Here is a 15,022-nt window from a genome sequence, read left to right on the forward strand (position 1 = left end):
GTTCTGAGAGATAAGTGTGTGTGAAAGCCGTCCTTCACCAAGCTTGTTGGGAACACAAAGTTTCCTTTCAGTTGCAAACTCCATTCCATTCATATATATGGGGAGGTACAAGCTCCAACTCGGTTTTAAAGTGAAAAGTGCAGGAAATTCAAACCGGCACTAGGAAACAGACTGAGAAAGCCGAGAAAAAGTGTCTCCTGCAACCCGTCCCTTGGTGCTAGATGAACGAACGTCTCTCCACTTGCTCAGTTCTGAGAGATAATTGTGTGTGAAAGCCGTCCTTCAATTAGCTTGTTGGGAACACAAAGTTTCTTTTCAGTAGCAAACACCACTCCATGCATATATATGGGGAGGTACTAGTTCCAAATCGGTTTTACAGTGAAAACTGCAAGAACTTCAAACCGGCACTAGGAAACAGACTGAGAAAGCAGAGAAAAAGTGTCTCCTGCAAGCCGTTCCCTTGATGCTAGATGAACGAACGTCTCTCCACTTGCTCATTTCTGAGAGATAAGTGTGTGTGAAAGCCGTCCTTCAATTAGGTTTTTGGGAACACAAAGTTTCTTTTCAGTAACAAACTCCACTCCATGCATATATAAGGGAAGGTACTAGTTCCAACTCGGTATTACAGTGAAAACTGCAGGAACTTCAACCCGGCACTAGGAAACAGACTGAGAAAGCAGAGAAAAAGTGTCTCCTGCAACCCGTTCCCTTGGTGCTAGATGAACGAACGTCTCTCCACTTGCTCAGTTCTGAGAGATAAGTGTGTGTGAAAGCCGTCCTTCAATTAGCTTTTTGGGAACACAAAGTTTCTTTTCAGTAGCAAACTCCACTCCATGAATATATATGGGAAGGTACTAGTTCCAACTCGGTATTACAGTGAAAACTGCAGGAACTTCAACCCGGCACTAGGAAACAGACTGAGAAATCAGAGTAAAGTTTCTCCTGCAACCCGTTCCCTTGGTGCTAGATGAACGAACGTCTCTCCACTTGCTCAGTTGTGAGAGATAATTGTGTGTGAAAGCCGTCCTTCAATTAGCTTGTTGGGAACACAAAGTTTCTTTTCAGTAGCAAACACCACACCTTGCATATATATGGGGAGGTACTAGTTCCAAATCGGTTTTACAGTGAAAACTGCAGGAACTTCAAACCGGCACTAGGAAACAGACTTTGAAAGCAGAGAAAAAGTGTCTCCTGCAACCCGTTCCCTTGATGCTAGATGAACGAACGTCTCTCCACTTGCTCAGTTCTGAGAGATAAGTGTGTGTGAAAGCCGTCCTTCAATTAGCTTTTTGGGAACACAAAGTTTCTTTTCAGTAGCAAACTCCACTCCATGAATATATATGGGAAGGTACTAGTTCCAACTCGGTATTACAGTGAAAACTGCAGGAACTTCAACCCGGCACTAGGAAACAGACTGAGAAATCAGAGTAAAGTTTCTCCTGCAACCCGTTCCCTTGGTGCTAGATGAACTAACGTCTCTCCACTTGCTCAGTTCTGAGAGATAAGTGTGTGTGAAAGCCGTCCTTCACCTAGCTGGTTGGGAACACAAAGTTTCTTTTAAGTTGCAAACTCCATTCCATACATATATATGGGGAGGTACAATCTCCAACTCGGTTTTACAGTGAAAAGTGCAGGAACTTCAAACCGGCACTAGGAAACAGACTGAGAAAGCAGAGAAAAAGTGTCTCCTGCAACCCGTTCCCTTGATGCTAGATGAACGAACGTCTCTCCACTTGCTCAGTTCTGAGAGATAAGTGTGTGTGAAAGCCGTCCTTCAATTAGCTTTTTGTGAACACAAAGTTTCTTTTCAGTAGCAAACTCCACTCCATGCATATATATGGAAGGTACTAGTTCCAACTCGGTATTACAGTGAAAACTGCAGGAACTTCAACCCGGCACTAGGAAACAGACTAAGAAATCAGAGTAAAGTTTCTCCTGCAACCCGTTCCCTTGTTGCTAAATGAACGAACGTCTCTCCACTTGCTCAGTTCTGAGAGATAAGTGTGTGTGAAAGCCGTCCTTCACCTAGATTGTTGGGAACACAAAGTTTCTTTTCATTTACCAACTCCACTCCATACATATATATGGGGAGGTACTAGCTCCAACTCGGTTTTAGTGTGAAAAGTGCAGGAACATCAAACCGGCACTAGGAAACAGACTGAGAAAGCAGAGAAAAAGTGTCCCCTGCAACCCGTTCCCTTGGTGCTAGATGAACGAACGTCTCTCCACTTGCTCAGTTCTGAGAGATAAGTGTGTGTGAAAGCCGTCCTTCACCAAGCTTGTTGGGAACACAAAGTTTCCTTTCAGTTGCAAACTCCATTCCATTCATATATATGGGGAGGTACAAGCTCCAACTCGGTTTTAAAGTGAAAAGTGCAGGAAATTCAAACCGGCACTAGGAAACAGACTGAGAAAGCCGAGAAAAAGTGTCTCCTGCAACCCGTCCCTTGGTGCTAGATGAACGAACGTCTCTCCACTTGCTCAGTTCTGAGAGATAATTGTGTGTGAAAGCCGTCCTTCAATTAGCTTGTTGGGAACACAAAGTTTCTTTTCAGTAGCAAACACCACTCCATGCATATATATGGGGAGGTACTAGTTCCAAATCGGTTTTACAGTGAAAACTGCAAGAACTTCAAACCGGCACTAGGAAACAGACTGAGAAAGCAGAGAAAAAGTGTCTCCTGCAAGCCGTTCCCTTGATGCTAGATGAACGAACGTCTCTCCACTTGCTCATTTCTGAGAGATAAGTGTGTGTGAAAGCCGTCCTTCAATTAGGTTTTTGGGAACACAAAGTTTCTTTTCAGTAACAAACTCCACTCCATGCATATATAAGGGAAGGTACTAGTTCCAACTCGGTATTACAGTGAAAACTGCAGGAACTTCAACCCGGCACTAGGAAACAGACTGAGAAAGCAGAGAAAAAGTGTCTCCTGCAACCCGTTCCCTTGGTGCTAGATGAACGAACGTCTCTCCACTTGCTCAGTTGTGAGAGATAATTGTGTGTGAAAGCCGTCCTTCAATTAGCTTGTTGGGAACACAAAGTTTCTTTTCAGTAGCAAACACCACACCTTGCATATATATGGGGAGGTACTAGTTCCAAATCGGTTTTACAGTGAAAACTGCAGGAACTTCAAACCGGCACTAGGAAACAGCCTTTGAAAGCAGAGAAAAAGTGTCTCCTGCAACCCGTTCCCTTGATGCTAGATGAACGAACGTCTCTCCACTTGCTCAGTTCTGAGAGATAAGTGTGTGTGAAAGCCGTCCTTCAATTAGCTTTTTGGGAACACAAAGTTTCTTTTCAGTAGCAAACTCCACTCCATGAATATATATGGGAAGGTACTAGTTCCAACTCGGTATTACAGTGAAAACTGCAGGAACTTCAACCCGGCACTAGGAAACAGACTGAGAAATCAGAGTAAAGTTTCTCCTGCAACCCGTTCCCTTGGTGCTAGATGAAGCAACGTCTCTCCACTTGCTCAGTTCTGAGAGATAAGTGTGTGTGAAAGCCGTCCTTCACCTAGCTGGTTGGGAACACAAAGTTTCTTTTAAGTTGCAAACTCCATTCCATACATATATATGAGGAGGTACAATCTCCAACTCGGTTTTACAGTGAAAAGTGCAGGAACTTCAAACCGGCACTAGGAAACAGACTGAGAAAGCAGAGAAAAAGTGTCTCCTGCAACCCGTTCCCTTGATGCTAGATGAACGAACGTCTCTCCACTTGCTCAGTTCTGAGAGATAAGTGTGTGTGAAAGCCGTCCTTCAATTAGCTTTTTGTGAACACAAAGTTTCTTTTCAGTAGCAAACTCCACTCCATGCATATATATGGAAGGTACTAGTTCCAACTCGGTATTACAGTGAAAACTGCAGGAACTTCAACCCGGCACTAGGAAACAGACTAAGAAATCAGAGTAAAGTTTCTCCTGCAACCCGTTCCCTTGTTGCTAAATGAACGAACGTCTCTCCACTTGCTCAGTTCTCAGAGATAAGTGTGTGTGAAAGCCGTTCTTCACCTAGATTGTTGGGAACACAAAGTTTCTTTTCATTTACCAACTCCACTCCATACATATATATGGGGAGGTACTAGCTCCAACTCGGTTTTAGTGTGAAAAGTGCAGGAACATCAAACCGGCACTAGGAAACAGACTGAGAAAGCAGAGAAAAAGTGTCCCCTGCAACCCGTTCCCTTGGTGCTAGATGAACGAACCTCTCTCCACTTGCTCAGTTCTGAGAGTTAAGTGTGTGTGAAAGCCGTACTTCAATTAGCTTTTTGGGAACACAAAGTTTCTTTTCAGTAGCAAACTCCACTCCATGAATATATATGGGAAGGTACTAGTTCCAACTCGGTATTACAGTGAAAACTGCAGGAACTTCAACCCGGCACTAGGAAACAGACTGAGAAATCAGAGTAAAGTTTCTCCTGCAACCCGTTCCCTTGGTGCTAGATGAACCAACGTCTCTCCACTTGCTCAGTTCTGAGAGATAAGTGTGTGTGAAAGCCGTCCTTCAACTAGCTGGTTGGGAACACAAAGTTTCTTTTCAGTTGCAAACTCCACTCCATACATATATATGGGGAGGTACTAGCTCCAACTCGGTTTTACAGTGAAAACTGCAGGAACTTCAAACCGGCACTAGGAAACAGACAGAGAAAGCAGAGAAAAAGTGTCTCCTGCAACCCGTTCCCTTGATGCTAGATGAACGAACGTCTCTCCACTTGCTCAGTTCTGAGAGATAAGTGTGTGTGAAAGCCGTCCTTAAATTAGCTTTTTGTGAACACAAAGTTTCTTTTCAGTAGCAAACTCCACTCCATGCATATATATGGAACGTACTAGTTCCAACTCGTTATTACAGTGAAAACTGCAGGAACTTCAACCCGGCACTAGGAAACAGACTAAGAAATCAGAGTAAAGTTTCTCCTGCAACCCGTTCCCTTGTTGCTAAATGAACGAACGTCTCTCCACTTGCTCAGTTCTCAGAGATAAGTGTGTGTGAAAGCCGTCCTTCACCTAGATTGTTGGGAACACAAAGTTTCTTTTCATTTACCAACTCCACTCCATACATATATATGGGGAGGTACTAGCTCCAACTCGGTTTTAGTGTGAAAAGTGCAGGAACATCAAACCGGCTCTAGGAAACAGACTGAGACAGCAGAGAAAAAGTGTCCCCTGCAACCCGTTCCCTTGGTGCTAGATGAACGAACCTCTCTCCACTTGCTCAGTTCTGATAGTTAAGTGTGTGTGAAAGCCGTCCTTCACCAAGCTTGTTGGGAACACAAAGTTTCTTTTCAGTTGCAAACTCCATTCCATTCATATATATGGGGAGGTACAAGCTCCAACTCGGTTTTAAAGTGAAAAGTGCAGGAAATTCAAACCGGCACTAGGAAACAGAATGAGAAAGAAGAGAAAAAGTGTCTCCTGCAAGCCGTTCCCTTGATGCTAGATGAACGAACGTCTCTCCACTTGCTCAGTTCTGAGAGATAAGTGTGTGTGAAAGCCGTCCTTCAATTAGGTTTTTGGGAACACAAAGTTTCTTTTCAGTAACAAACTCCACTCCATGCATATATAAGGGAAGGTACTAGTTCCAACTCGGTATTACAGTGAAAACTGCAGGAACTTCAACCCGGCACTAGGAAACAGACTGAGAAAGCAGAGAAAAAGTGTCTCCTGCAACCCGTTCCCTTGGTGCTAGATGAACGAACGTCTCTCCACTTGCTCAGTTGTGAGAGATAATTGTGTGTGAAAGCCGTCCTTCAATTAGCTTGTTGGGAACACAAAGTTTCTTTTCAGTAGCAAACACCACACCTTGCATATATATGGGGAGGTACTAGTTCCAAATCGGTTTTACAGTGAAAACTGCAGGAACTTCAAACCGGCACTAGGAAACAGACTTTGAAAGCAGAGAAAAAGTGTCTCCTGCAACCCGTTCCCTTGATGCTAGATGAACGAACGTCTCTCCACTTGCTCAGTTCTGAGAGATAAGTGTGTGTGAAAGCCGTCCTTCAATTAGCTTTTTGGGAACACAAAGTTTCTTTTCAGTAGCAAACTCCTCTCCATGAATATATATGGGAAGGTACTAGTTCCAACTCGGTATTACAGTGAAAACTGCAGGAACTTCAACCCGGCACTAGGAAACAGACTGAGAAATCAGAGTAAAGTTTCTCCTGCAACCCGTTCCCTTGGTGCTAGATGAACTAACGTCTCTCCACTTGCTCAGTTCTGAGAGATAAGTGTGTGTGAAAGCCGTCCTTCACCTAGCTGGTTGGGAACACAAAGTTTCTTTTAAGTTGCAAACTCCATTCCATACATATATATGGGGAGGTACAATCTCCAACACGGTTTTACAGTGAAAAGTGCAGGAACTTCAAACCGGCACTAGGAAACAGACTGAGAAAGCAGAGAAAAAGTGTCTCCTGCAAACCGTTCCCTTGGTGCTAGATGAACGAACGTCTCTCCACTTGCTCAGTTCTGAGAGATAAGTGTGTGTGAAAGCCGTCCTTCAATTAGCTTTTTGGGAACACAAAGTTTCTTTTCAGTAGAAAACTCCACTCCATGCATATATATGGGAAGGTACTAGTTCCAACTCGGTATTACAGTGAAAACTGCAGGAACTTCAACACGGCACTAGGAAACAGACTGAGAAATCAGAGTAAAGTTTCTCCTGCAACCCGTTCCCTTGGTGCTAGATGAACGAACGTCTCTCCACTTGCTCAGTTCTGAGAGATAAGTGTGTGTGAAAGCCGTCCTTCACCTAGATTGTTGGGAACCCAAAGTTTCTTTTCAGTTGCCAACTCCATTCCATACATATATATGGGGAGGTACTAGCTCCAACTCGGGTTTACAGTGAAAACTGCAGGAACTTCAAACCGGCACTAGGAAACAGACTGAGAAAGCAGAGAAAAAGTGTCTCCTGCAACCCGTTCCCTTGGTGCTAGATGAACGAACGTCTCTCCACTTGCTCAGTTCTGAGAGATAAGTGTGTGTGAAAGCCGTCCTTCATCTAGCTGGTTGGGAACACAAAGTTTCTTTTCAGTTGCAAACTCCACTCCATACATATATATGGGGAGGTACTAGCTCCAACTCGTTTTTACAGTGAAAACTGCAGGAACTTCAAACCGGCACTAGGAAACAGACTGAGAAAGCAGAGAAAAAGTGTCTCCTGCAACCCGTTCCCTTGGTGCTAGATGAACGAACGTCTCTCCACTTGCTCAGTTCTGAGAGATAAGTGTGTGTGAAAGCCGTCCTTCACCTAGCTGGTTGGGAACACAAAGTTTCTTTTCAGTTGCAAACTCCACTCCATACATATATATGGGGAGGTACTAGCTCCAACTCGGTTTTACAGTGAAAACTGCAGGAACTTCCAACCGGCACTAGGAAACAAACTGAGAAAGCAGAGAAAAAGTGTCTCCTGCAACCCGTTCCCTTGGTGCTAGATGAACGAACGTGTCTCCACTTGCTCAGTTCTGTGAGATAAGTGTGTGTGAAAGCCATCCTTCACCTAGCTTGTTGGGAACACAAAGTTTCTTTTCAGTAGCAAACACCACTCCATGCATTTATATGGGGAGGTACTAAATCCAAATCGGTTTTACAGTGAAAACTGCAGGAACTTCAAACCGGCACTAGGAAACAGACTTAGAACCAGAGAAAAGTGTCTCCTGCAAACCGTTCCCTTGGTGCTTGATGAACGATCGTCTCTCTACATGCTCAGTTCTGAGAGATAAGTGTGTGTGAATGCCGTCCTTCAACTAGCTGGTTGGGAACACAAAGTTTCTTTTCAGTTCCAAACTCCAATCCATATATATATATGGGGAGGTACTAGCTCCAACACGGTTTTACAGTGAAAACTTCAGGAACTTCAAACCGGCACTAGGAAACAGACTGAGAAAGCAGAGAAAAAGTGTCTCCTGCAACCCGTTCCCTTGGTGCTAGATGAACGAACGTCTCTCCACTTGCTCAGTTCTGAGAGATATGTGTGTGTGAAAGCCGTCCTTCAATTAGGTTTTTGGGAACACAAAGTTTCTTTTCAGTAACAAACTCCACTCCATGCATATATAAGGGAAGGTACTAGTTCCAACTCGGTATTACAGTGAAAACTGCAGGAACTTCAACCCGGCACTAGGAAACAGACTGAGAAAGCAGAGAAAAAGTGTCTCCTGCAACCCGTTCCCTTGGTGCTAGATGAACGAACGTCTCTCCACTTGCTCAGTTGTGAGAGATAATTGTGTGTGAAACCGTCCTTCAATTAGCTTGTTGGGAACACAAAGTTTCTTTTCAGTAGCAAACACCACACCTTGCATATATATGGGGAGGTTCTAGTTCCAAATCGGTTTTACAGTGAAAACTGCAGGAACTTCAAACCGGCACTAGGAAACAGACTTTGAAAGCAGAGAAAAAGTGTCTCCTGCAACCCGTTCCCTTGATGCTAGATGAACGAACGTCTCTCCACTTGCTCAGTTCTGAGAGATAAGTGTGTGTGAAAGCCGTCCTTCAATTAGCTTTTTGGGAACACAAAGTTTCTTTTCAGTAGCAAACTCCACTCCATGAATATATATGGGAAGGTACTAGTTCCAACTCGGTATTACAGTGAAAACTGCAGGAACTTCAACCCGGCACTAGGAAACAGACTGAGAAATCAGAGTAAAGTTTCTCCTGCAACCCGTTCCCTTGGTGCTAGATGAACCAACGTCTCTCCACTTGCTCAGTTCTGAGAGATAAGTGTGTGTGAAAGCCTTCCTTCACCTAGCTGGTTGGGAACACAAAGTTTCTTTTAAGTTGCAAACCCCATTCCATACATATATATGAGGAGGTACAATCTCCAACACGGTTTTACAGTGAAAAGTGCAGGAACTTCAAACCGGCACTAGGAAACAGACTGAGAAAGCAGAGAAAAAGTGTCTCCTGCAACCCGTTCCCTTGATGCTAGATGAACGAACGTCTCTCCACTTGCTCAGTTCTGAGAGATAAGTGTGTGTGAAAGCCGCCCTTCAATTAGCTTTTTGTGAACACAAAGTTTGTTTTCAGTAGCAAACTCCACTCCATGCATATATATGGAAGGTACTAGTTCCAACTCGGTATTACAGTGAAAACTGCAGGAACTTCAACCCGGCACTAGGAAACAGACTAAGAAATCAGAGTAAAGTTTCTCCTGCAACCCCTTCCCTTGTTGCTAAATGAACGAACGTCTCTCCACTTGCTCAGTTCTCAGAGATAAGTGTGTGTGAAAGCCGTCCTTCACCTAGATTGTTGGGAACACAAAGTTTCTTTTCATTTACCAACTCCACTCCATACATATATATGGGGAGGTACTAGCTCCAACTCGGTTTTAGTGTGAAAAGTGCAGGAACATCAAACCGGCACTAGGAAACAGACTGAGAAAGCAGAGAAAAAGTGTCCCCTGCAACCCGTTCCCTTGGTGCTAGATGAACGAACCTCTCTCCACTTGCTCAGTTCTGAGAGTTAAGTGTGTGTGAAAGCCGTCCTTCACCAAGCTTGTTGGGAACACAAAGTTTCTTTTCAGTTGCAAACTCCATTCCATTCATATATATGGGGAGGTACAAGCTCCAACTCGGTTTTAAAGTGAAAAGTGCAGGAAATTCAAACCGGCACTAGGAAACAGACTGAGAAAGAAGAGAAAAAGTGTCTCCTGCAACCCGTCCCTTAGTGCTAGATGAACGAACGTCTCTCCACTTGCTCAGTTCTGAGAGATAATTGTGTGTGAAAGCCGTCCTTCAATTAGCTTGTTGGGAACACAAAGTTTCTTTTCAGTAGCAAACTCCACTCCATGCATATATATGGGGAGGTACTAGTTCCAAATCGGTTTTACAGTGAAAACTGCAAGAACATCAAACCGGCACTAGGAAACAGACTGAGAAAGCAGAGAAAAAGTGTCCCTGCAAGCCGTTCCCTTGATGCTAGATGAACGAACGTCTCTCCACTTGCTCAGTTCTGAGAGATAAGTGTGTGTGAAAGCCGTCCTTCAATTAGGTTTTTGGGAACACAAAGTTTCTTTTCAGTAACAAACTCCACTCCATGCATATATAAGGGAAGGTACTAGTTCCAACTCGGTATTACAGTGAAAACTGCAGGAACTTCAACCCGGCACTAGGAAACAGACTGAGAAAGCAGAGAAAAAGTGACTCCTGCAACCCGTTTCCTTGGTGCTAGATGAACGAACGTCTCTCCACTTGCTCAGTTGTGAGAGATAATTGTGTGTGAAAGCCGTCCTTCAATTAGCTTGTTGGGAACACAAAGTTTCTTTTCAGTAGCAAACACCACACCTTGCATATATATGGGGAGGTACTAGTTCCAAATCGGTTTTACAGTGAAAACTGCAGGAACTTCAAACCGGCACTAGGAAACAGACTTTGAAAGCAGAGAAAAAGTGTCTCCTGCAACCCGTTGCCTTGATGCTAGATGAACGAACGTCTCTCCACTTGCTCAGTTCTGAGAGATAAGTGTGTGTGAAAGCCGTCCTTCAATTAGCTTGTTGGGAACACAAAGATTCTTTTCAGTAGCAAACTCCACTCCATGAATATATATGGGAAGGTACTAGTTCCAACTCGGTATTACAGTGAAAACTGCAGGAACTTCAACCCGGCACTAGGAAACAGACTGAGAAATCAGAGTAAAGTTTCTCCTGCAACCCGTTCCCTTGGTGCTAGATGAACCAACGTCTATCCACTTGCTCAGTTCTGAGAGATATGTGTGTGTGAAAGCCGTCCTTCACCTAGCTGGTTGGGAACACAAAGTTTCTTTTAAGTTGCAAACTCCATTCCATACATATATATGGGGAGGTACAATCTCCAACTCGGTTTTACAGTGAAAAGTGCAGGAACTTCAAACCGGCACTAGGAAACAGACTGAGAAAGCAGAGAAAAAGTGTCTCCTGCAACCTGTTCCCTTGGTGCTAGATGAACGAACGTCTCTCCACTTGCTCAGTTCTGAGAGATAAGTGTGTGTGAAAGCCGTCCTTCAATTAGCTTTTTGGGAACACAAAGTTTCTTTTCAGTAGAAAACTCCACTCCATGCATATATATGGGAAGGTACTAGTTGCAACTCGGTATTACAGTGAAAACTGCAGGAACTTCAACCCGTCACTAGGAAACAGACTGAGAAATCAGAGTAAAGTTTCTCCTGCAACCCGTTCCCTTGGTGCTAGATGAACGAACGTCTCTCCACTTGCTCAGTTCTGAGAGATAAGTGTGTGTGAAAGCCGTCCTTCACCTAGATTGTTGGGAACCCAAAGTTTCTTTTCAGTTGCCAACTCCATTCCATACATATATATGGGGAGGTACTAGCTCCAACTCGGGTTTACAGTGAAAACTGCAGGAACTTCAAACCGGCACTAGGAAACAGACTGAGAAAGCAGAGAAAAAGTGTCTCCTGCAACCCGTTCCCTTGGTGCTAGATGAACGAACGTCTCTCCACTTGCTCAGTTCTGAGAGATAAGTGTGTGTGAAAGCCGTCCTTCACCTAGCTGGTTGGGAACACAAAGTTTCTTTTCAGTTGCAAACTCCACTCCATACATATATATGGGGAGGTACTAGCTCCAACTCGTTTTTACAGTGAAAACTGCAGGAACTTCAAACCGGCACTAGGAAACAGACTGAGAAAGCAGAGAAAAAGTGTCTCCTGCAACCCGTTCCCTTGGTGCTAGATGAACGAACGTCTCTCCAATTGCTCAGTTCTGAGAGATAAGTGTGTGTGAAAGCCGTCCTTCACCTAGCTGGTTGGGAACACAAAGTTTCTTTTCAGTTGCAAACTCCACTCCATACATATATATGGGGAGGTACTAGCTCCAACTCGGTTTTACAGTGAAAACTGCAGGAACTTCCAACCGGCACTAGGAAACAAACTGAGAAAGCAGAGAAAAAGTGTCTCCTGCAACCCGTTCCCTTGGTGCTAGATGAACGAACGTCTCTCCACTTGCTCAGTTCTGAGAGATAAGTGTGTGTGAAAGCCATCCTTCACCTAGCTGGTTGGGAACACAAAGTTTCTTTTCAGTTGCAAACTCCACTCCATACATATATATGGGGAAGTACTAGCTCCAACTCGGTTTTACAGTGAAAAGTGCAGGAACTTCAAACCGGCACAAGGAAACAGACTGAGAAAGCAGAGAAAAAGTGTCTCCTGCAACCCGTTCCCTTGGTGCTAGATGAACGAACGTCTCACCACTTGCTCAGTTCTGAGAGATAAGTGTGTGTGAAAGCCGTCATTCAATTAGATTTTTTAGAACACATAGTTTCTTTTAAGTAGCAAACTCCACTCCATGCATATATATTGGAAGATACTATTTCCAACTCGGTATTACAGTGAAAACTGCAGTAACTTCATACCGGCACTAGGAAACAGACTGAGAAATCAGAGTAAAGTGTTTCCTGCAACCCGTTCCCTTGGTGCTAGATGAACGAACGTCTCTCCACTTGCTCATTTCTGAGAGATATGTGTGTGTGAAAGCCGTCCTTCACCTAGCTTGTTGGGAACACAAAGTTTCTATTCAGTTGCAAACTCCATTCCATACATATATATGGGGAGGTACCAGCTCCAACTCGGTTTAACAGTGAAAACTGAAGGAACTTCAAACCGGCACTAGGAAACAGACTGAGAAAGCAGAGAAAAAGTGTTTCCTGCAAACAGTTCCATTGGTGCAAGATGAACAAACGTCTCTCCACTTGCTCAGTTCTGAGAGATAAGTGTGTGTGAAAGCCGTCCTTCACCTAACTTGTTGGGAACACAAACTTTCTTTTCAGTTGCAAACTTCATTCCATACATATATATGGGGAGGTACAAGCTCCAACTCGGTTTAACAGTGAAAAGTGAAGGAACTTCAAACCGGCACTAGGAAACAGACTGAGAAAGCAGAGAAAAAGTGTCTCCTGCAACCCGTTCCATTGGTGCTAGATGAACGAACGTCTCTCCACTTGCTCAGTTCTGAGAGATAAGTGTGTGTGAAAGCCGTCCTTCAATTAGCTTTTTGGGAACACAAAGTTTCTTTTCAGTAGCAAACTCCACTCCATGCATATATATGGGAAGGTACTAGTTCCAACTCGGTATTACAGTGAAAACTGCAGGAACTTCAAACCGGCACTAGGAAACAGACTGAGAAATCAGAGTAAAGTTTCTCCTGCAACCCGTTCCCTTGGTGCTAGATGAACGAACGTCTCTCCACTTGCTCAGTTCAGAGAGATAAGTGTGTGTGAAAGCCGTCCTTCACCTAGATTGTTGGGAACACAAAGTTTCTTTTCATTTGCCAAATCCACTCCATACATATATATGGGGAGGTACTAGCTCCAACTCGGGTTTACAGTGAAAACTGCAGGAACTTCAAACCGGCACTAGGAAACAGACTGAGAAAGCAGAGAAAAAGTGTCTCCTGCAACCCGTTCCCTTGGTGCTAGATGAACGAACGTCTCTCCACTTGCTCAGTTCTGAGAGATAAGTGTGTGTGAAAGCCGTCCTTCACCTAGCTTGTTGGGAACACAAAGTTTCTTTTCAGTTGCAAACTCCACTCCATACATATATATGGGGAGGTACTAGCTCCAACTCGTTTTTACAGTGAAAAGTGCAGGAACTTCAAACCGGCACTAGGAAACAGACTGAGAAAGCAGAGAAAAAGTGTCTCCTGCAACCCGTTCCCTTGGTGCTAGATGAACGAACGTCTCTCCACTTGCTCAGTTCTGAGAGATAAGTGTGTGTGAAAGCCGTCCTTCACCTAGCTGGTTGGGAACACAAAGTTTCTTTTCAGTTGCAAACTCCACTCCATACATATATATGAGGAGGTACTAGCTCCAACTCGGTTTTACAGTGAAAACTGCAGGAACTTCCAACCGGCACTAGGAAATAAAGTGAGAAAGCAGAGAAAAAGTGTCTCCTGCAACCCGTTCCCTTGGTGCTAGATGAACGAACGTCTCTCCACTTGCTCAGTTCTGAGAGATAAGTGTGTGTGAAAGCCGTCCTTCAATTAGCTTTTTGGGAACACAAAGTTTCTTTTCAGTAGCAAACTCCACTCCATGCATATATATGGGAAGGTACTAGTTCCAACTCGGTATTACAGTGAAAACTGCAGGAACTTCAACCCGGCACTAGGAAACAGACTGAGAAATCAGAGTAAAGTTTCTCCTGTAACCCGTTCCCTTGGTGCTAGATGAACCAACGTCTCTCCACTTGCTCATTTCTGAGAGATAAGTGTGTGTGAAAGCCGTCCTTCACCTAGATTGTTGGGAACACAAAGTTTGTTTTCATTTGCCAACACCACTCCATACATATATATGGGGAGCTACTAGCTCCAACTCGGTTTTACAGTGAAAAGTGCAGGAACTTCAAACCGGCACTAGGAAACAGACAGAGAAAGCAGAGAAAAAGGGTCTCCTGCTACCCGTTCCATTGGTGCTAGATGAACGAACGTCTCTCCACTTGCTCAGTTCTGAGAGATAAGTGTGTGTGAAAGCCGTCCTTCAGTTAGCTTTTTGGGAACACTAAGTTTCTTTTCAGTAGCAAACTCCACTCCATGCATATATATGGAAGGTACTAGTTCCAACTCGGTATTACAGTGAAAACTGCAGGAACTTCAACCCGGCACTAGGAAACAGACTGAGAAAGCAGAGAAAAGTGTCTCCTGGAACCCGTTCTCTTGGTGCTAGATGAACGAACGTCTCTCCACTTGCTCAGTTCTGAGAGATAAGTGTGTGTGAAAGCCGTCCTTCACCTAGATTGTTGGGAACACAAAGGTTCTTTTCATTTACCAACTCCACTCCATACATATATTTGGGGAGGTACTAGCTCCAACTCGGTTTTACAGTGAAAAGTGCAGGAACTTCAAACCGGCACTAGGAAACAGATTGAGAAAGCAGAGAAAAGTGTCTCCTGCCACCCGTTCCCTTGGTGCTAGATGAACGAAAGTCTCTCCACTTGCTCAGTTCTGAGAGAAAAGTGTGTGTGAAAGCCGTCATTCACCTAGCTTGTTGGGAACACAAAGTTTCTTTTCAGTTGCAAACTCCATTGCATACATATATATGGGGAGGTACAAG

This window comes from Camelus bactrianus, chromosome 3, assembly GCF_048773025.1.
Source record: "Camelus bactrianus isolate YW-2024 breed Bactrian camel chromosome 3, ASM4877302v1, whole genome shotgun sequence".
NCBI lineage: Eukaryota > Metazoa > Chordata > Mammalia > Artiodactyla > Camelidae > Camelus > Camelus bactrianus.